This window comes from Stomoxys calcitrans, chromosome 5 (genome assembly GCF_963082655.1).
Source record: "Stomoxys calcitrans chromosome 5, idStoCalc2.1, whole genome shotgun sequence".
NCBI classification, from domain to species: Eukaryota; Metazoa; Arthropoda; class Insecta; order Diptera; family Muscidae; genus Stomoxys; species Stomoxys calcitrans.
Window position 1 is genome coordinate 103,825,046 of NC_081556.1, and position 22,009 is coordinate 103,847,054.

Below are 22,009 nucleotides of genomic sequence, written 5' to 3' on the forward strand. Positions count from 1 at the left end.
GTTCATTATTTCAGTTTCGTTGGTCCATTTTCAACTCCAAGGATAATATTTCCTTATACTCCTCCACACTGAAACACACACAAGCCCAAATGTGCACACACTACACACCACACACTCAACGACATCATCACCATCATTAGTGTTTGGTAGAATGTTTATGTTGTTGGTGTGTGTTATGTGTGTGGATGTATAAGTGTTGGTTGGCACTGTCACTGGCATAGTCCTAGTGGTGAGCTTGTATGGATGGATTTTGGCTGTTGGCATTGCCTTTCCATATAAAAAGACCTGTTTGTTTACACAGGATTCGCAGATGCTGCTACATTTTATCACAGTCAACAAGTGTCGGCATTTCCCGGACATTGATTTTCCGGATCTGTTTTATTTGAATTATCGCTGTAACGGATTTTCTCAATTTTCTAGTGGTTCTTTAGTTCACCAGTTTCTCTGCCTTTTTGTGGTATCCTATAAATAATTCAAGTGTGTGTGTTAAAAATATCGGGGTCGACTTGAAAAAGAGACAAAAAAACATTTTTTGTAAAATAATTTTTGAGTATTTCCATAAATACTCCTTATAACAGTAAATTAGGTAAGTTTTGGAAAAAAAATTGTTGATTTTTATAGGCATTTATTGCGTGAGTGTAGAAAAAATTAAAAAGTTAAATAAAATAAAATTCGGGCACAAAAAAATAAAAGCTTCATATGTTTTGAAAAAAAAAATTTGAAATCATGGAAATTTATAAACGTCAACAAAATATAATTTTGTTATATTTTTTTTCTTAATAAGTTCCAAAAATTCTAAAAAAGTGCAAAAAATAGGAGCCAGTTAAATTCGACCGGGTGGAATCTTATATACTCTTCACAATGGAATGTATAAGTCTAGATTTTTGAAGGATTGGTTTGCATGAAAGCAATCTTAGGTTATAGACCAATTTGGACCATACTAATCATAGATGTGTAAAGTCATAGCAAAACACTACGTGCAAAAATTCAGCTCAATTGGATAAGACTTGCCGCCTCTTCCAACTCATGAAGTATATTCGGGAGATTAGTTAATAAGGGATTTTATAACATGCTATCGAACGATTCGGACGACTGCTGCCGAAAGGTTGATAAAGCTTTCTTCTCAGTCATTCAGTGGCTACGCAAACAGTATTATCCTTGATGCCTTGATGTCTGATGTCCTAGGAAATATGAATAACACATCGTCAGAGCTGTACTTTTATAAGATGAAAAACGAAAACACAAGTGCGAGCTGAAAATGCTGAAGAAATTATGAGTGCAATTCTGCAGCCCCGTGGAGTATTCGGATGCATACTCCGCGGGGCTGCAGAATTCTTAGCAACGGAAGATCCTAGCCTCCAAACATATTAAGGTAGGGATACATTTAAAAGTCGAAGAATGCATAGACCATGCCTATTGAGGAAACACTAGAACTACTCATGGTTACACATGAGTACCAGTGCTTGGACTGCCAATGCAGGGGTCGTGGGTTCGATTCTCAGCAAAAAGACTTTGTCTGTCGCTACTGTGGTATCACAATGGACTTAAAATTGTCTAAGTGAGTCTGTAAAGGACTGCCACTCATACCTAACCTAACCTACACATTTCCTTGGAAACTCTCCAACAGATAACGTTGCATCAGATAAGATTGTCACTGATATGAATTCGTCGGGGGTTGTTGAGTAAATTGTGTCTAAGTCATATTGAACACGAACACGAACAAAATTTCAACCAAATCGGATAAAAATTGCGCCCTCTAGAGACCTAAGAAGTCAAGATCCCAGTCAAGGTTTATATGGCAGCTATATCAGGTTATGTACCGATTTGAACCATATTAAGCACAGTTATTGGAAGTCCTAATAAAACACTTTATGCAAAATTTCAGCCAAATCGCATGAGATTTGCGCCCTCAAGTGGCTCAGGAAGTCTAGATCCAAGATCGGTTTATATGGCAGCTATATCAAAACATTGACCGAATTGGTCCATTTACAATCCCAACCGACCTACATTTATTAGAAATATTTGGGCAATATTTCAAGCATCTATGTAGCTTTCGACAGATGGACGGACGGACGAACAGACGGATAGAAATGGCTAGATCGACTTAAAATGACATGACGAACAAATATATATATACATATTTATGGGGTCTTAGGCTCATATTTCGAGGTGTTACAAACGGAATGACGAAGTTAGTATACCCCCAGACCGAATAAAACCAAATTTAATAAAATCAGTAAAAAGCCACGAAAGAAATATTGCACAAAATTTTAACCCAATCGGATAAAAAGTGCACCCTCTATAGGCGCAATTTATCTTATAGGATACAGAGAAAACCCTTGCCGTATACACCTGCCAGAGGGCCATTGGCAGAAGTTGGGAATTTAAACCGCGTTTCATGCACCGGCTCTATACTGCGGTTGTCAGACCTATAATGCTATATGGAGTTGTGGTCTGGTGGATAACGCTTCAAAAGACCACCTGCTATTCAATACTCAGCCAGATCCAAAGGTTGACTTGCTGGTGCACCACAGCCGACATCAAATGGAGGAGACATCATCTGATGCACTGAAATTAATGCTACACCTAATCCCTAGGGAGATTGTGGCTTTACCGCGACCACCATTGTCAGGCTAAAGGGGCACTTTGTAATCTTGATACAATGTCTGATGTTCCAGCCTGTGTGGATTGCTTGAGCTGCTTTTGGTAAAAAGTACTGTACCACAATTCCTTATAAAACCATATCCCTGATTATAGACGTTACAGTACCCGTTACATAGACTTCTATGCGAATCGTTCCAAACAAGACGAACAGGTAGGCTCTGAATAATTAGGACTGGCCATATCGAGAAGGTTATCCGAGCTCTGTAGTGTGTATGTGCAATTAAAGAAGTGGTGAAATGGCTGAGATATAATGTCATAACGACGATTGACATAAATATCTTCTCAGACAGCCAGGCAGCCAGTAAATCCCTGGACAACGTATTTCTGAATTCAAAAACCGCCCTCGACTGTCGCAGATTTATCAACGAGATTACTGAACTGTTTAAAATTCATCTGCTCTAGAGGCCGGGCCAGTCTTGGAGGCCACCGAAGCGCAGAGGGTAGCATGTGCGCCTATGACTCTGAGCGCCTGGGTTCGAATCCTTGGGAGAACATCAAAGAAATTTTAAAGCGGTGGTTATCTCCTCGTAATGCTGGCGACATTTGTGAGGTATTATGCCTCAAAAAACTTCTCCCCAAAAAGGTGTCCCACTATGGCACGCCGTTCGGACTCGGCTATAAAATGGAGGTCCCTTGATATTGAACTTAAACTTGAATTGGACAGCACTCATTGCTATGCCAGAAGTTTGGCCCTGTTTCTTAATGGAATGTTTATGGGTAAATTTGCATTATTATTTTTTTTTTTTTTTTGGCTTGCCGGGCCACAGAGATACCCCAGGGAAATGTAGTTTGCTCTACTTTTGAGCTTTTGAGTCTAGGAACTACCTTACACATTCCTGGGGAACTGAAACCTGTGGGTATGCCTCTAGCGACATGTAATCTAAATCTTTAGGATCAGACCCAAAGGGCAACGAATGACAGATGGCCAGAAAGAGGGGTTGGGAACACTCCCAAATTATGTGGTCTAATATAGACTTGAAGATGTCTCTCCACTCTGCCTATCGCTGGCTAAAACAGTCTCAGTCATTGTGTCCGTCATGACAGCTTACTGGAAAATAAGTTGACAGACTAAAGGTTACAAGTAACAAGTTTTGCCAAAGCTGTGAGGATGTCGAGGAAGAAGAGACTATAGAACATTTGATGTGTGTGTATTCCGCACTGGTAGTCAGAAGGTATTCCACTTTAGGTTCTCATTTCTTTAAGAACTTGTCTGATTTAGCGGATGTGATCATTCGTAAATTGTTGGGCTTTTAAAGCGATCTGGATGGTTCAATGGTAGGATCTAGAAGGCATCTTCCTTCTTCTGTTCCTGGGGTATCACAATGAACGAAAACGTCTAAGTGAGTGTGATGGCAGACTGCCACTGAAAACTAACTTAACCTAACCTTGGCACCAGTTTTCTTGAAAGAAACGAATATTCCTTTTATTGAAAGCATAAATAACTGGGTGTTTTGCTGGACAAGAAATTGAATTATAAATTTAACCTTTAGGAAGAGGTGGAAAAGGCAACCCTTGCCCTATACAGCTGCTAAAGAGCCATTGGCAAAAGTTGTGGGTTTAAACCGTGTGGTATGCTAAAACAGGACACCCATTGTAGATGCGCCAACTGTAGTCGTCAGACCCACAATGTTATATGGTGTTTTGGCTAGGAGGAAAGTGCTCAAAAAATCCACCTACTATTCAATATTCAATCGGCTTCAAAGGATGGTTTTTTTGTGTATCACAGTTGCACTAATGACGACAGGTTCATATCGGACCATATTTGGATATGGCTGCCATTTAGACCGATATTCCGATTGAAGATCTTGAGCCGATAATAGGCGTATCATTCGGCCCATATTTCATGGGTTAGCTCGTGAACCCACTTGGATCCTAAAATTTTTACTATTGATTCGAATACATCTCCACATTGACTTTGTTAAGTTTCATTTATTCAACGAAATTTTTTATTTTAAATAGCAAAAATTAGTTTAATATCAGTTTTTGCCTGCTGAAAGTGGGAAAGCATACATGGCTGCTGATTTAGCAAACATATTTTGATCTGCTATTTTACAAAAGCGGACGCTCAAAAGAAAATACATTTCAACCGAACATAATGCACTTTTACTTTATCCAGCTCCAAAAAATCATAGGGGATAAAAGTATAGCAAAATGCTCTCAACCTTTGGATTAGATTAAATATTAGATGAATGAATACAATTTGGTGGAAAAAGTTTAAAAACCCATAAAATTTATGTTGAACATGCTGTCAGTGCCCACACATAATTAATTAATGCATTTTTGTCTCGTAATTTAATGCATACGCGTAGTTTACCGTCCATCCCTAGAGACTAGTCGGAGGGCGTTTTAACTCTATGGTGTTCATCTAATATTAAATTAGTAATTTGACTCCAAAAAAAATGTAGTTGTACTTACTGTAACACCTGAAGTGTGATGAGTGCATTAGGTGGAATAGAAATCTAGAGACTAATATGCTATATAAAGTTGCCAATGCAATTTGCAAACGAAATTCCAATATAGTAACATATAGGAAACAGAAGACGAGGCTAACAGAGTAGTCAAAATGTTTTTCTTCTTTCGTCTCTAAGCACTGAAGATTCAGCAGTAGCCAGCCTATATGGCTGGCTTCCCTATATACGGCACACGGTGCCGCCTTCAAATCTTAAGTTGCTGGTTGAAGCCGATTCTGTAGGGAAGAAGAGCCTCATTGTAGGAAGTGATGCTAATGCACATCACCAAATATGGAGAATAAAGGGGATAAACCTACCTTTGTATAGATATAAGTGAAAGAATATGCATTCGACTGGGAAGAGTTGGATGAGCACAGCTTCTTTGATCATAGTTATATTATTGTAGTTTCAGCCTTGGAGAAAATATTGCAGAAGAGGTTTCTCGGCTACATGGAAGAAATGTGGATTGGCATAAATTTCGACACAAATTCCGCACGTCTATCCCTTCTAGACCAGAAAAGGAAGTTGCAACTGCTCCGGATATAGACATAATGGTCAAGCGGATCATGAAGACTCGTCGAAGGTTATTAGGGAAATTATGTCTGAGCCGAAAATTCTTTGGGCGATAAGAAGTTTCAACTCCTTTAAGTCACCAGGCCCTGATGATGTATCACCGGTTGAATTACAAGCTGTGTCTGATAGACTGGTTCCCTGGCTTAGGGAGATATACTCTGTTTGTATCAGAATGTCATATATACCTGTAGGATGGAAGCACACGAAGGTCATTTTCTGTCCTAAATCAGGACCATACGAAAGCGAAAAATTTTCGACCTATTAGTCTGTCATCCTTTATGCTGAAGACTCTTGAGAGGTTGATAGAAACATATCTTATGCCAAAGATCCCTGGAGATCGCCTATCGCGGTAGCAGCATGCATATAGTAAAGGCAAATCGACTGCGCTACTGAAAGTGGTCTAGGTATAAATCCGTGCAAGACTGAAGTAGTTCTTTTCAGCAGGAGATACAAGTCGCCTACAATGGCACCTGTCTCCTTGAGAGGAGAGAATGTTCCATTTACAGAAAGCGCAAAATACCTGGATGTGTTGCTGGACAGGAAATTGAACTTTAAATTCAACATTTTGGAAAGGGCAAGAAGGGCAAATCTTACCCTATACACCTGCAAGAGAGCGATTGACAAAAGTTGTACTGCAGTTGTCAGACCTATAATGCTATATGGTGTTGTGGTCTGGTGGACGGCGCTTCAAAAGTCCATCTACTGTTTAATAGTCAACCGGATCCAAAGGATGGCTTGTGGACAAATTGCTGCGACCAGGGCCGTGAGGCTAAGGGAGCTTTCTCATTGGTCATGTGGCGGCTACGGACACTGTGTTATCCTTGATACAATATCCGATGTTCCAGGCGTTGTGGATTACACCCCGCTTTTTGGTTAAAAGCACTGTACCACTATTCCTGATAGAACCGATTAGAACTACGATATTCCTGGTAACAGAAGTTACATAAACTTCTATACGGATGGTTCCAAACTAATCAACCAGGTGGGTTTTGGGGTGTACTCTAAAGATCTAGAACTGGTCGTATCGAAAGGGTTACCAGACCACTGCGGTGTGTATCAAGCAGAGATCCTTGCAATTAAGGAATTGGTGGAATGGCGATGATATAATGTCATTACGACGATTGACATAAATATCTTCTCAGACAGCCAGCCAGCCAGCCATTAAATCCCTGGAGAACGTATTTATGAACACAAGAATCGCCCTCGACTGTCGCAGATCTCTCAACGATATGGCTGAACATTTCAAAATTTACTTGTTCTATGTGCCTCAAGCAAACTTTTTTGTGGGGATTTTCGAGCACTATCCAGTATTTTCAGACCATAAATAAAGATTTGACAGCCCGAACAATTTTTCGAAATACCGAGGTGACCAACTTTACGGGCCTGCCCAAAGGCGCACTGACAACCTAGGGCCTAAAAATTTTGCTCTTGTTAACACCTCAGCGCTTTACATTTCAAGTTTCTCACACGGCAAATTTTTTACTGGTTTTTTCGATTTTCTCCCACTGTGTGTCTGTTGTGGCCACCGTGGCCACCCCTATGACGCTGAACGCCTGGGTTCGAATCCTGGCGAGACCATCAGAAAAAAATTTCATCGGTGGTTTTCCTCTCCTAATGCTGGCAACATTCGTGAGATACTATGCAATGTAAAACTTCTCCCCAAAGACGTGAAGCACTGCGGCACGCTGTTCGGACTCGCCAATAAAAAGGAGTTCCTTTATCATTGAGCTTAAACTTGAATCGGACTGCACTCATTGATATGTGAGAAGTTTGCCCCTGTTCCTTAGTGGAATGTTCATGGGCAAAATTAGCAATTTCCAATTTTGTGCGTCTGTTGTTGTGGCCCTAGAATTAAAAATAAAAGGCGAGATTGCTGGGCCTCATTCTTTGAGCAAGAAAACATTTCTCATATTAGTGCAGGGGTGCACAAAACTAAAATTTTCTTTACGCTAGCGTTGATGCTCAATTTACATGCAGTCTCATGTTCTTGGCTTCAGAAACTGCGAGACAGCCACAAATGAACAGACGCATAAGTGGGTGTACGCATCATTTTTAAAACCAACCATCATAGGTTGGGGGGTATACTTATCTAGTCGTTCTGTTTGTAACACCTCGAAATATTGACCTTAGACCCTATAAAGTATATATATTCTTGATCGTCTTGAAATTATGAGTCGACCTAGCAATGTCCGTCCGTTCGAACGAATAAAGATATCGGCTTGAAATTTTGACAGATACTTCTTATCGTTGTAGATCGTTGGGGATTGCAAATAGGTCATACAGTTTCAGATTTGGATATAGCCGCCATATAAACCGATCCCCAGTTTTAATTTTTTGAGCTTCTAGAGGCTTTAATTTTCATCCGATTCGGTTGAAATTTGGCCCAATGACTTGGGTTCTGACTTTCAATATCAAAATAGAAGTACTTGTGCCAAGGTTCAGCCAAATCGGATGAAAAAGAAGGCTTTAAAGGGCTGAAGAAGTCAAATCCAGTGATCGGTTTATAGACTGATTCGTATCGTATTCAGCACAGATGTTGGAAATCAAAACGGAAGTATTTGTGCCTGCGATCGGTTTGCATGGGAGCTATATCAGTTTATAGACCGAACTTCGGATCTTTAGACCAAATTTTCGGATTTATAGACTATAGTGGTACATACAAACCGGGACGACCAAAAGACCGATGGAAAGATCAAGACCTCAAAACTTGGTGTCAGAGATTATATTGGAACAAATATATGTCATAGCCAATTAAAGAAGAGAAAAACTTTTCATTTGATGTAATTCGTAAAAACGAGTTGTACTAGCTCTTCGTAAGGCAATGTCAAGTATAGTACACACTTTTCCCATTTATCATTCACATAAACCGATTTCCCAATACGACTTCTGTGACTTCCTTCAAGCACAGAAGGTTCTTTCCTACAAATTTTGAAACTTTGGGTTATATTTTTTTACCCTTTTACCTTTTTACATTTGAGTTACCACAGAAAGAGGCAGACTATCTGGCGCCTCATCTGGCCAATATTTTCACAGCGTGCCTTGGTCTTACATATACTCCAAAAGCCTGGCAGAAGGCAAGGGTGGTGTTTATACCCAAGCCCGGCAAGGCAAGTTATGCGACATCAAAGGCCTACAAACCCATAAGCCTTACGTCCTTTCTACTCAAAACCATTGAAGGTATTGTGGACACGATGATAAAGAGTGGGACATCCGGCGAACTGCTGCTCAAATACAAACAGCATGTCTATGTCAGGGGAAGGTCGGTGCAGACTGCCCGCCACGAGGTTGCGCATAAAATAGAAGAATCCTTCGATACCAAAACGTACACCCTGACGCTATGCATTGACATCGAAAGGGTTTTTAACAATGTGCAGACCGACACACAGATCCAATCCTTAGACCAGTACCGGGTGGATCCTTAGATATTGGATAAACCATATGCTGAGGAACAGGTGGAAAAATGTGTCCCATGAAATAAATATAAGGGAAAAAGTGACACAAGGCACGCCACAGGCGGGCATTTTATCGCCACTCCTATGGGTGACTAACATAAATGACCTATTACAGATACTGACTGAGGAGAGATTTGAACCCGTCTGCTACGCAGACGATGTTATAATACTTCTAAGGGGTAAGGATCCGAACCAGCTATACAGAAGGGCCGAAAGTGTCTTGCATTGGGCATATGACTTTGCTAGACCCAGAGATCCCAATGTTACCCCAGAGAAGACTGAAATATGTCTGTTCACGAGGAAGACGAAGGTGGGTCAATTTAAGGCACCACGATTCCTCAGTAAGACGATTTCGATATCTGACAAGGTCAGATACTTAGGTGTGATCTTGGACAGGAAACTGAAAGTGTCACATTCAGGAGCGTATAGAGAAGACTCACAGATGTTGGGTACTATGTAGACGGGTCGTAGGCTCGAAATGGGGCCTGAATCCGAGGATAGTCCATTGGCTCTACAGGAGCGTGATTAAACCAATACTTACTTACGCCTCAGTAGTTTGGTGGACTGATATGGAGAAAAACATAAGCACCATACAACAGGTTCAGAGAACATGTTGTTTTGGCAAAGGCGGAGCAATGAGGACCACGCCCACTAGGGCACTGGAGACTTTTCTAGATATCCAACCCATTGCCATACAGATTAAGTGTGAGGCAGCCACTGCGGCTATGAGACTTAAGGCGATGGGAGAATGGATTGAGGATGGGAGCAGTTCGTACCATCGCGGTAAAATCGAGGCGTCGATAGGAAACCTGGAAGAAAGGAAAGAGGTTTCCGATAGGATACCTGAGATGAACCTTGAAGTCGAGTGCGAGACACTGCTGCCATCGGCACAATTTTGGATTGACGGAACCCTAGTATTGCCATCTGGAAGATCATGTTACACGGATGGATCAAAGCTAGAGGACAGAGTGGGCCTGGGGGTCTACATTGAAAACCCAAGGACTGAGATCTGTTTTAGACTGCTTAACCATAAAACGGCCCTGCAGGCAGAGATCCGAGCGATCACGGAATGCGTTAAGTGGTGTGGTGCTAACGCGAGGACGTCCAGTGTGAACATCTTTACCAACAGTATAATTGCCATAAGGGCAAGAACAACCAGGACGGTAAGGTCACGAACAGTCTTGTAGTATAAGAAGGAGATTAAAATTTTCATCCTTTGGGTGCCGGGCCATAACGGAGTAAGGGAATGGGCAAGCGATTTGGCGGTGAAGGCCTGAGGCAGTCCTCAGGCCAATAAACTTGGTTAACCCGAAGCCTTTCGGGTCGACGCAGTCCGAGTTAAGGGAGTGGGCGACGAATGCGTATGCAACATTGTGGAAAAGCGAAGCGGTCGGTAGGACGGCGAAAATCCCATGGGGAATCCAGATAGTGAGTAGACGAGGCTATTACTGGTTTCATAACGGGACACATGGGACTAAGAGCTCACTTATGTAAAATCGGTGGGGCAAGGGATAGCATGTGTAGGGCATGCGGGGAAGGTGATGAGACGTTGGAGCATTTTCTTTGTCAATGCCTGGCTTTGGCGTCTAACAGATACCGGCACCTAGGTGGAGACACAATGCCAGACATGAACCAACTTAGGGGAGTGGTATTGAAAACAATTAAGGATTTTGTAAGTAGCACGGAATTCCTAACTTAAAATTTTCTTTTGAGAGGTTACTTTATAGTTTTTGGAGCGCACAACGAGCAGATTACTGGCTTAGGTTTATGGGGCGGATTAATATCTGCACCCTCTTTTCAACCTAACCTAACCTACATTTGAGTATGGTTCGCACATCTCGCTTTATCCCTTATGCTTCTTCCCTATACCTCCTTATATCTCCTACTAATGTTGATGAAACTTTACCTTAGCATAATTTGCCAGCAAGAATAGTAGCTTTGCGCTAAAGAACACTGTTTAGCATTACACTTCAAACTGGGATTGCTTCCAATTTAACAAGTTTAGTCCAAGTTCATTAATGTAAATTTCTTAAGGTCCAATCTAAGTGGTAAAATTATTGATTAATAATATAAAAAAGCGAAAAAAATAATATATTAAATATATTTCTGATTTAATATTTTTAGTTTTATCATAAAAAGTTTCACTCGAACCTAGTGCTCATCACCAAATATCTTTTTAAATGCATATCATAATTAGCTTAGCGAGTCTTTTTTTGTTGAAATATTTACCCGACTTTTCAGCTAATCATTCCACGGGTCATTCTATGAAAATTAAAGTACTTCACTGTTCACAGCACAAACCATAAAAACTCATTCACAAAACTTTGTTGCACGTGGATGTAGTGTCATAGACTATGTTAAAAGCAGAAATGGGAAAGGGTTATTAAATCGGCAATTAATATATAAAATAAAAAAAAGAATTGGGGTAAATTTAAGCAATCCATCACTTGCCCATCAAAATAAATTAAAATTTTTTTAAAATATTAACATTTTATGTAAATACTTCCAAAGTGACAAAGTTTGTTCCTGACCCGATGGAATCCTTCACGGCAAGGGCTGCCGCGTCGTTGGCAACACATTGCTACAACAACAACATAAATTGGGTAGAGCTTTGAATGAATTGCATTTTTATACCCTCCACCATAGGATGGGGGGTATACTAATTTCGTCATTCTGCTTGTAACCATACGAAATATTCGTCTGAGACCCCATAAAGTATATATATTCTTGATCCTCGCTACATTTTATGTCGATCAAGCCATGTCCGTCCGTCTGTCCGTCCGTCTAACTTCCGAAAGCACGCTAACTTCCGAAGGAGTAAAGCTAGCCGCTTGAAATTTTGCACAAATACTTTTTATTAGTGTAGGTCGGTTGGTATTGCAAATGGGCCATATCGGTCCATGTTTTGATATAGCTGCCATATAAACCGATCTTGGGTCTTGACTTATTTGGTCTCTAGAGTGCGCAATTCTTATCCGATTGGGATGAAACTTTGCACAACGTTTTTTGTTATGATATCCAACAACTGCGCTAAGTATGGCTCAAATAACCATACATACATAACCTGATGTAGCTGTCATATAAACCGATCTTGGGTCTTGACTTCTAGAGCCTCTAGGGGGCGCAATTCTTATCCGATTGGAATGAAATTTTGCACGTGGTATTTTGTTATGATATCCAACAAATGTGCCAAGTATGGTTGAAATCGGTTCATAACCTGATATAGCTGTCATATAAACAGATCTGGGGACTTGACTTCTGGAGCTTCTAGAAGGCGCAATTCCTATCCGATTTGGCTGAAATTTTGCAAGACGTATTTTATTCTTATTTTCAACAACTGTGTCAAATAAGGTTCAAATCGTGTCATAACCTGATATAGCTGCCATATAAACCGATCTGGGATCTTGCCTTCTTGAGCCTCTAGAGGGCGCAATTATTATCCGATTTGCCTGAAATTTTGTACGAAGGATTTCTCATGACCATCAACATACGTGTTTATTATGGTCTGAATCGGTCTATAGCCCGATACAGCTCTCTCTATTTTACTTCTTGAGCCCCCACAGGGTGCAATTCTTATTCGAATTGGCTGACATTTTACACAGGTCTCTAACATATAATTTAATTGTGGTCCAAGCCGGACCATATCTTGATATCGCTCTAATAGCAGAGCAAATCTTCTCTTATATCCTTTTTTTTGCCTAAGAATAGATGCCGGGAAAAGAACTCGATAAATGCGGCCCATGGTGGAGGGTATATAAGATTCGGCCCGGCCGAACTTAGCACGCTTTTACTTGTTTGTAGATTCAAAGCGACATATCCGTAGTTGAGCGCTGTCTTTTCCCTGCGCCATTTTTTACCATTTAATTTAGGTGTTTTAAAAAGAATTTCCCAAAAATCTTGCAGAATTTTTGGTTGGTTTCCTCTTAAAGTTTCTATGGTAAATTTTTTCCATGGAGCGACGCCCCTCCCACAAAACCCGCCCAAAAGATATATGGACCAGTCAGGACGATAAGGGACTCAAATAAAAGGTTTTTGAGAGTAAAAAACCAAGTGTTTACGGGGATCGCCCCACCCCCCAATATACCCCCAAATCAGGGTATATTTACCGACCATGGAAATATGGGGCTCAATAGAAGGGTATTTAAGAGAGAATTATGAAATTGCTAGCCACTTTCGGGACCAATTGTCTGGTGGCCCACCCCACCCGCATAAAACCCCCACATAGTACTTCTGCTCGCTAGGTTAGTTAGAAAAGCCGTCAAATTAACAATTGAGGAAGAGACTGATAAGCCAGGGCTCTGCTAAGCTAAAAAAAATACGAGGCACGACGATGGAGGCAGAGGAGTATGCACCGACAGCGCAATCCGCTCCATTCACGGCACTTCTACGAAAGATGGGAAGATAATCAGAACTCCCGAAGATCATAACACTGCTAAAATGCTGAAAAAGAAAAGAGCTCCCCGTTTTCAAGTACTCTGGGAAGACCAAGCCAGCCCTCCCGCAATGGAGACCCCCTACAAGACAGAACAGGAACGAAGGAACCACGCACAGCTCCTGAGTCTTCATGGAGAACTGTGACTTCCAAAAGAATGCCTCAGCCATCACGGAAGGCGAATATGGTCGCTGAATGGGCGCGCTCTTACGCCGGAGTGGCAAGGAAGCACAACAGAGATGAATTATGCAGTCATCGATATCGGCATTGCATCCGGTAGGTACACGAACGGGTTTTTGGAATATGTGTTGAACTCTCAAGGGGCTCCACCTATACAAATTATGAGTATAGAGGGGACATCTTAACGCTGCGCTTTGCGTTAGCAGAATGCATTGATGCCGTCAAAAAATTCGTTTGAAGTATCCACGCAATGCTCGCCCTTGTGAGAAAGATGAACATTCCCCAGCTCACAAAGGCGACGGTCTTCAACAAGGGTGAGTGCGGTAAATTCGCAAAGGAACGCGTGATAGAAGACTTAAACCTAAGTTAGGAATTCCGTGCAACTTACAAAATGCTTTATTGTTTTCAATACCACTCCCCTAAGTTGGTTCATGTCTGGTATTGTGTCTCCACTTATGTGGTGGTATCTGTTAGACGCGAAAGCCGGGCATTGACAAAGGAAATGCTCCAACGTCTCATCATCTTCTCCGCATGCCCAAGACATGCTATCACTTGCCGCACCGATTTTACATAAGTGAGCTCGTAGTCCTATGTGTCCCGTTATTATACCGAGAGCTATACTGACCTCCTTCTTACTTCTTTTCAGTAATAGCCTCGTCTTTCCACGATCCGGATCTCTCCATTGGGGTTTGTGATCCTACCGACCGTTTCGCTATTCCACAGCGTTCTTCGCCCTCTCCCTTAACTCTGACTGCGTCGCTACAAAAGGCTTCGAGTTAACCAAGTTTATTGACGGCATTCCTCTGGCCATCACTGTCAAATCGTCTGCTCTTTCATTCCCCCTTACTCCGCTGAAGCCCAGCACCCTAAAGATGAGGATTTTACACTCCAATACTGATGGCCAGTTTACTGTCCATAAAGATGTTCACACTTGACATATTCACGTTAACACCACACCCCACATCACGCATGCAGTCTAAAATAGATTTCACTCCCAGGGGCATGATACAGTACCTCGCAATTGTTCCCAGCATTAGGAAGGGATAACCACCGTTGAACATTTTTCTAATGTTCTCACCAGGATTCGAACCCAGGTGTTCAGTGTCAAATTATTTGAACCCCATTTTTCTGATGTTCTCACCAGGATTCAAACCCAGGTGTTCAGTGTCAAATTATTTGAACCCCATATATTCATGATCGGTTAATTTTCCCATTTTGAGGAGTTTTTGGAGTGATTTGGGGGATGGGACTTCCAACAACTTCCGTCTCAGACGGATTTGCGCCTTGAGCAAGCGGTTAGCGTAGTGTATTCCATTAGCAACATCATATGTATTTCGTTTCATACCGTAAAATGTTGTGTTCTCATTTTATAATCCTTTAAGAACCCATTGACTACAAGTATCATATGCTAGTCATCAGAATGAAAACTTCACAACAATTTATTAACGATTCGCACATTTTAATGCTGCAAAGGTATGCAACCATCATTTGTTACCAAATGGCTATGGCCACTCTCTAAAGCTGATGGTTTATGCAGCTCATCTTGCTAGGAGTGTAAGGCCGATGCTGATAGCGATGATGATGATAGACTACCTAACTCCTAACATAAATCAAAGAGTTGCTGGCATTAGCCCAATGTTGATTGTAGGTGGCACGTGAATGTACTGCCCACACAGTTGATCTATGACACCTGTTTTTTTTTTTATACCCCATAAATTTTCTTTGCTATACACTTATTTTCCTGGATGCAGTGGCATTGCGAAAACATGTCACAACATTCAAATGACACATCTAAGCTGTGGTCTTTATTCATTAATCCCATATGCATTCCCAGTTCAACATTCAAAATAATTGATGATGAATTTAAATCAAGAAATGAAAAATTATGACTAATGTTAAACATGCGACAACGAATGTGAATATGAATGCTTTGCCATCATATATGATGGCATGAAATGGTTTGGTTTTTAGCTTGACCTTTAATGTTTCGCGACTACAAATTAAGAATTTGTACTGTCCATATTCAGAAAACTAAATGCAGCTTTAAAGTAGATTTTTTTGATAGTTCTATAAAAGAAATCTGCCAAATGAACCTATTTTAAAGATGCATTAAGTTTTGTGAATATGGGCATATACATTTAACAACATTATATTCTTTTAGCACAAAAATACCCAGTTGTGCAGCCAGTAACCAGTTGGCACCATCATCTAGTTCAGTAGCTAACTTTTTAAGCCAATTTAGTCTCTGATGCCCCATCTAACTCAAAATTCTATGAAATGTAGTTATTTATGCACTTGGCCCTCAAACACTATTTACCGAACTAGTAACAAGTAGTGCTAACAGGGGTCGGTTTAAAAAACGATCGTGCTTCTTGTGTACAAGAAAGAATTTGCACTTTGGTTTGTAAGGACTCAAGAAGTCGAAACGGCAGATCGGTTTATATGGGAGCTATACAAGGTTATAGACAGTTTTTGGCAGTCGTAAAAGAACACCGCATGCAAAATTTCAGCCAAATCAGGCAAAAATTGCGGCTTATAAGGGTTCAAAAAGTCAAATCGGGAATTCGGTTTATATGGCAGCTATATCTGGTTATAGATCGATTTAGACCGTACTTGGCACAGTTGTTGAAAGTCGTAACAGAACATTATTTGCAAAATTCTACCCAAACCGGATAAAAATTGCCGCTTTCAAGGACTCAAGAAATTAAATCGGTAGATCGGTTTATATGGGAGCTATATCAGGTTATTGGCCGATTTGGACCGTACTTGGCACAGTTGTTGGAAGTCATAAAAGAACACAATGTGCTACATTATAGCCACTTCGGACAAAAATTGTGGCTTCCAGTGGCTCAAGAAGTCAAATAGGGGGATCGGTTTAAATGGGAGCTATATCAGGTTATAGACCGATTTGGACCGTTCTTGGCATAGTTGTTGGAAGTCATAACGGAACACTATATGCAAAATTTTAGCTAAATCGGTCAAAATTGTGGCTTCCATGGGCTTAAGTTGTTAAATCGGGAAATCGGTTTATATGGGAGCTATATATATAAATAAACTGATTTTGCCCCTCATTGTCCGCATAACGCAAATTTGATAGTCGGACATCGACTAACTAGCGAAATTGAGAACTTCCCGTCTTTTAGGATAAAAAAAAACTCGAAAGTATCCGAATTGTTCGAAAAATTCGTAGTGCTTCAAAAGATACTAAATCGGTCGTGGGGGTACTACGATACTACACGGGTGGAAAAAATACTGAAAAAGAACTAAAGAACTGACTTTTCCATCCCTGGTATAGCGTATAATAATCATACATTAATAGTAGAAATTTTGCACATAGTGTTTTAGTATCACTTCTAACAACTGTCCTAAGTATGGTTCAAATCGGTATATAACCTGGTATAGCTGTCATATAAACCGATCTTGGGTCTTGACTTCTTGAGCCTCTAGAGTGCGCAATTCTTATCCGATTGGAATGAAATTTTGCACCACATGTTTTGTTATGATATCCAACGAATGTGCCAAGTATGGTTCAAATCGGTCAATAACCTGATATAGCTGCCATATAAACCGATATTGGGTCTTGATTTCTTGAGCTTCTAGAGAGCGCAATTCTTATCCGATTGGAATGAAATTTTGTACGACGGATCCTCTCATGACCATCAACATACGTGTTTATTATGGTCGGAATCGGTCTATAGCCCGATGCAGCTCCCATATAAATCGATCTCTCTATTTTACGTCTTGAGCCCCCAAAGGGCGCAATTTTTATTCGAATTGGCTGACATTTTACACAGGTCTCCAACATATAATTTAATTGTTGTCTAAACCGGATCATATCTCAATATCGCTCTAATAGCAGAGCAAATCTTTTCTTATATCATTTTTGCCTAAGAAGAGATGCCGGGAAAGGAACTTGACAAATGCGCTCCATGGTGGAGGGTATATAAGATTCGGCCCGGCCGAACTTAGCACGCTTTTACTTGTTTGTTATTTTTTCTTTTAACAAATTTTAGAAAGAATCTAATACTATATCATCAGGCAGCGCAGTGACAGGAAAGTCAATGTAGTCTAAAGAACAGGCAGCAGACAATGAGATCCTCACCTACCTACTGGAGGACCAATGATTGAGGTATTCCAAATAAACCTCCACCTGAGCGAGACTGCTACGCTCTGATGGAGAAAATCAACAAGGGCAAGATTCATATTCATATTGGACTAAACCATATCAACTACCAATTATTCTATGCTAACACTGGTATGCTAATGCTGGCAATATTTGTGAGGTCCTATACCATGTAAAAACTTCTCTCCAAAGAGGTGTCGCAATGCGGCACGCCGTTCGGACTCGGCTATAAAAAGGAGGCCACTTATCATTGAGCTTTAACTTGAATCAGACTGCACTCCTTCATATGTGAGAAGTTTGCCTCTGTTCCTTAGTGGGATGATCATGGGAAATATTTATACTTGTTTGCTGTAACACTGTTACTCAGCCGAGGATCTGCAGCCAGCGCCGGCCAGCGCCGAATCCGACAAGCTTACAGAATAAAGTGAAAACCAACTGGACAAAATTCGGAAGACTACTCAGAAGAAGTATTGGGCAAGTTAAGGTTCTGCATGAAATAGAAGAATCCTTCGTTGCCAAAACGTACACACTGGCGGTATGCATTGACATCAAGGGGGCTTTTAACAATGTATGGACCGACACACTTATCCAATCCTTAGATCAGTACCGGGTGAACCCGGTCTTTAGAGATTGGTTAAACCATATGCTAAGGAACAGGTGGTACAGTACTGTACCACTATTCCTGATAGAACCGATTGGAACTTCGATATCTCTGGTAACAGAAGTTACATAGACTTCTATACGGATGGTGCCAAACTAAACGACCAGGTGGGCTTTGGCGTGTACTCTAAAGATCTAAGAACTAGTCATATCGAATAGGTTACCCGACCACTGCAGTGTATATCAAGCACACTGTAATGTCGTCATGTCATTACGACGATTGACATAAATATCTTCTCAGACAGCCAGGCAGCCATTAAATCCCTGGAGAACGTGTTTCTGAATACAAAAACCGTCCTTAACTGCCGCAGATCTCTCAACGAGATAGCTGAACAGTTCAAAATTCACCTGTTCTGGGTGCCGGGCCACAGATATCTCAGGGAATTTTAAAGCAGACGAGCTTGCGACACTAGGAACTACCTTACACACTCCAGGGGCATCGGAATCTGTGGGTATGCCTCTAGCTACATGTAAGCTAAATTTTCAGGAGTAGGCCTGAAGGCCAACGAATGATAGATGGTTACAAAGAGGTGGCTGTGAGCATTTCAAAACTATGTGGCCTCATCTAGACTTGAAGAGGTCTTCTGCTTTGCTGTCATTGGCTAGAACAGACGTCTCAATCATTGTGTCCGTCATGACAGGTCACTGTCTAATCGGAAAACATGCTGACAGACTGAAGGTTACCAGCAACGACTTTTGCAGAAGCTGTAGAGAAATCGAGAAAGAAAAGACTATAGAACACCTTCTGTGAGTTCGTCCCGCACCAGCAGTTAGAAGGAATTCTACTTTAGTTTCTCATTTCTTTGAGAACATTGATTTAGCGGATGTGAACATTCGCAAGTTATTGGGCTTTTTAAAGCGATCTGGATGGTTCAACGGTAGTAACTAGAGGGCATCTTCCTTCTTCTGTTCCTGTGGTATCACAATAGAGGAAAACGTCTGAGTCTGATGGCAGACTGCCACTTAAACCTATCCTAAATCTAACCTAAGTAACAGGTGGATAAATTGTGTGTCCCATGACAATATAAGAGAGAAAGTGGCACAAGGCATGCCACAGGGGGCTTTTTTATTCTATGGGTGACCACCATAAATGACCTATTACGGATGCTGACTGAGGAGGGATTTGAACCCGTCTGCTACACGGACGATGTTATAAAACATCTAGGGGGTAAGGAACCGAACCAGCTATGCAGAAGGGTCGAAAGCGTCTTGCATATGGCACATGACTGGGCTAGACCCAGAGGTCTCAATGTTAACCCTGAGAAGACTGAAACATGTTTACGGGGAAGACGAAGGTGGATCAATTTGATGCACCATGTTTGCTCAATAAACTATTTCGATGTTGTCCAATCGAATACTTAGGTGTGATCTTGGACAGAGAACTGAATTGGAAGTGTCATATTCAGAAGCGTACCGAGAAGGCTCACAGATGTTGGGCACTATGTAGCCCACTTGCTCTACAGTAGCGTCATTAGACCAATACTTACTTACACCTCAGTAGTTTGGTGGACTGCTATGGAGAAAAAGTGCAAGGTTAGCATTATACAACAGGTTCAGAGAACGTGGACCACTCCTACTAGGGCACTGGAGACCATTCTAGATATTCGACCCATTGACATACAGATGAAGTGTGAGGTAGCCATTGCGGCTTTGAGACTTAAGGCGATGGGAGAATGAATTGAGGATGGGAGCAGCTCATACCATTGCGGTATAATCGAGGCGACTATAGGAAATCTGGATGGAAGGAAGGGAAGAGGTATCCGATCGGATACCTGAAATGAACCTTGAGGTCGAGTGCGAGGCACTGCTGCCAGCGGCACAGTCTTGGATTGAAGGAACCCTAGTATTGCCAGCTGGAAGATCATGTTACACGGATGGATCAAAGCTATATGACAGTGTAGGCCTGGGGGTCTACATTGAGAACCCAGGGACTGAGATCTGTTTTAGACTACCTGATCATAATACGATCCTACAGGCGGAGATCCGGGCGATCACGGAATGCCTCAGGTGGTGTGGTGTTAACGCGAGGACGTCGAGTATGATCATCTTTACGGACAGTAAACAGGCCATTAGGGCAATAACAACCAGGAAGGTAAGGTCACGGACAGTGTTGGAATGTAAAAAAGAGATTAACGCCTTCTCTGAGGATGACACGATCCGCATCGTTTGAGTGCCTGGCCATTGCGGAGTTACTGGGAATGAGAAAGCAGATGATTTGACAGTGGAGGCCAGAGGACTACCGTCAATAAACTTGGTTAACCTTAAGCTTTCGGGTCGACGCAGTCCGAGTTAAGGGAGTGGGCGACGAATGCGCATGCATCATTGTGGAACTGTGAAACGGTCGGTAGGACGGCGAAAATCCTATGGGGGGGATCGAGATCGTGAGAAAACGAGGCTTTTACTGAAAGGAAGTAAGAAGGAGGTCAGTATTGCTATTGGTATCATAACGGGACACATAGGACTTCGAGCTCACTTATGTAAAATCGGTGCGGTAAGTGATAGCATGTGTAGGGCATACGGGGAAGGTGATGAGGTGTTGGAGTATTTCCTTTGTCATTGCCCGGCTTTCGCGTCTAACAGATACCGGCACTTGGGTGGAGACACAATACCAGGCATGAACCAACTTAGGGGAGTGGTATTGTAAACAATTAAGGATTTTGTAAGTAGCACGGAATTCCTAACTTGAAATTTTGTTTTTAGACGTTACTTTATAGTTTTTAGAGCGCACAACAAGCCGATTATTGGCTTAGGTGTATGGCCATATTGGCATGGGGTGGATTAATATCTGCACCCTCTTTTCAACCTAACCTAGTGTGAGGCCGTACATGAATGTTTTTGGTTTATTTGTTATGTTGCTGCGTCACAATGCCATTACCATTAATCCATTTACTACAGGGATTCTTCAAGAATTCAGTTCAGCCTCTTCTAATCAAATCTTAAAAACAAAATAAAAAAAGAACACAAATGAATATATATTTATATCAAAATCACACTCAATTAAAAGCATACATAAGACCTGTAACATATACCCGCAGCAACAATCCAACACATTCACACACCTACAGATACATTCAAAGTCGATTATTTACAAAATATCATATTTCATGCAAAACATGTCAAAATGCAGAGTTATTCGTAAGAGTATTTTCGTCCTGTTAACCTTAATGATTATGATTTAAAACTCCCAAATACGATGGTAAGGTAGGTTGGTGTAGAAGTGATTTCTACATCAAAGGGCATCAGCAGCATCACTTACATTGAAAGAAACTCGCAATATATTCCTTAATATGTGTAAAGGATAACGATGTTATCGATGTTCGTTCTGCAAGCTCACATGTTTTTGTTTCATTTCAATTAACACGCGAACGGTGTCTGTCACTTCAGAGGAAGGCAATGAAATTTAACACCCCCTCTCCCTATCAGTTGAATGATTTTACGTTATATCGTAAAAATTTAAAAACTTCATCTAATTTTA

The 22,009-nt window shown here is 41.2% G+C and overlaps 1 protein-coding gene across 1 annotated transcript in view; it reads left to right on the top strand.

Annotated features, from left to right (window-relative positions):
• The first annotated feature begins 322 nt into the window (after positions 1 to 322).
• LOC106080782 (FMRFamide neuropeptides) overlaps positions 323 to 22,009 on the top strand; it is a 38,711-nt gene continuing 17,024 nt past the window's right edge. Inside the window, exon 1 of the mRNA XM_013242317.2 lies at positions 323 to 586. The gene's annotated coding sequence lies outside the window, so the exon portion shown is untranslated. The remainder of the gene's footprint in view (positions 587 to 22,009) is intronic.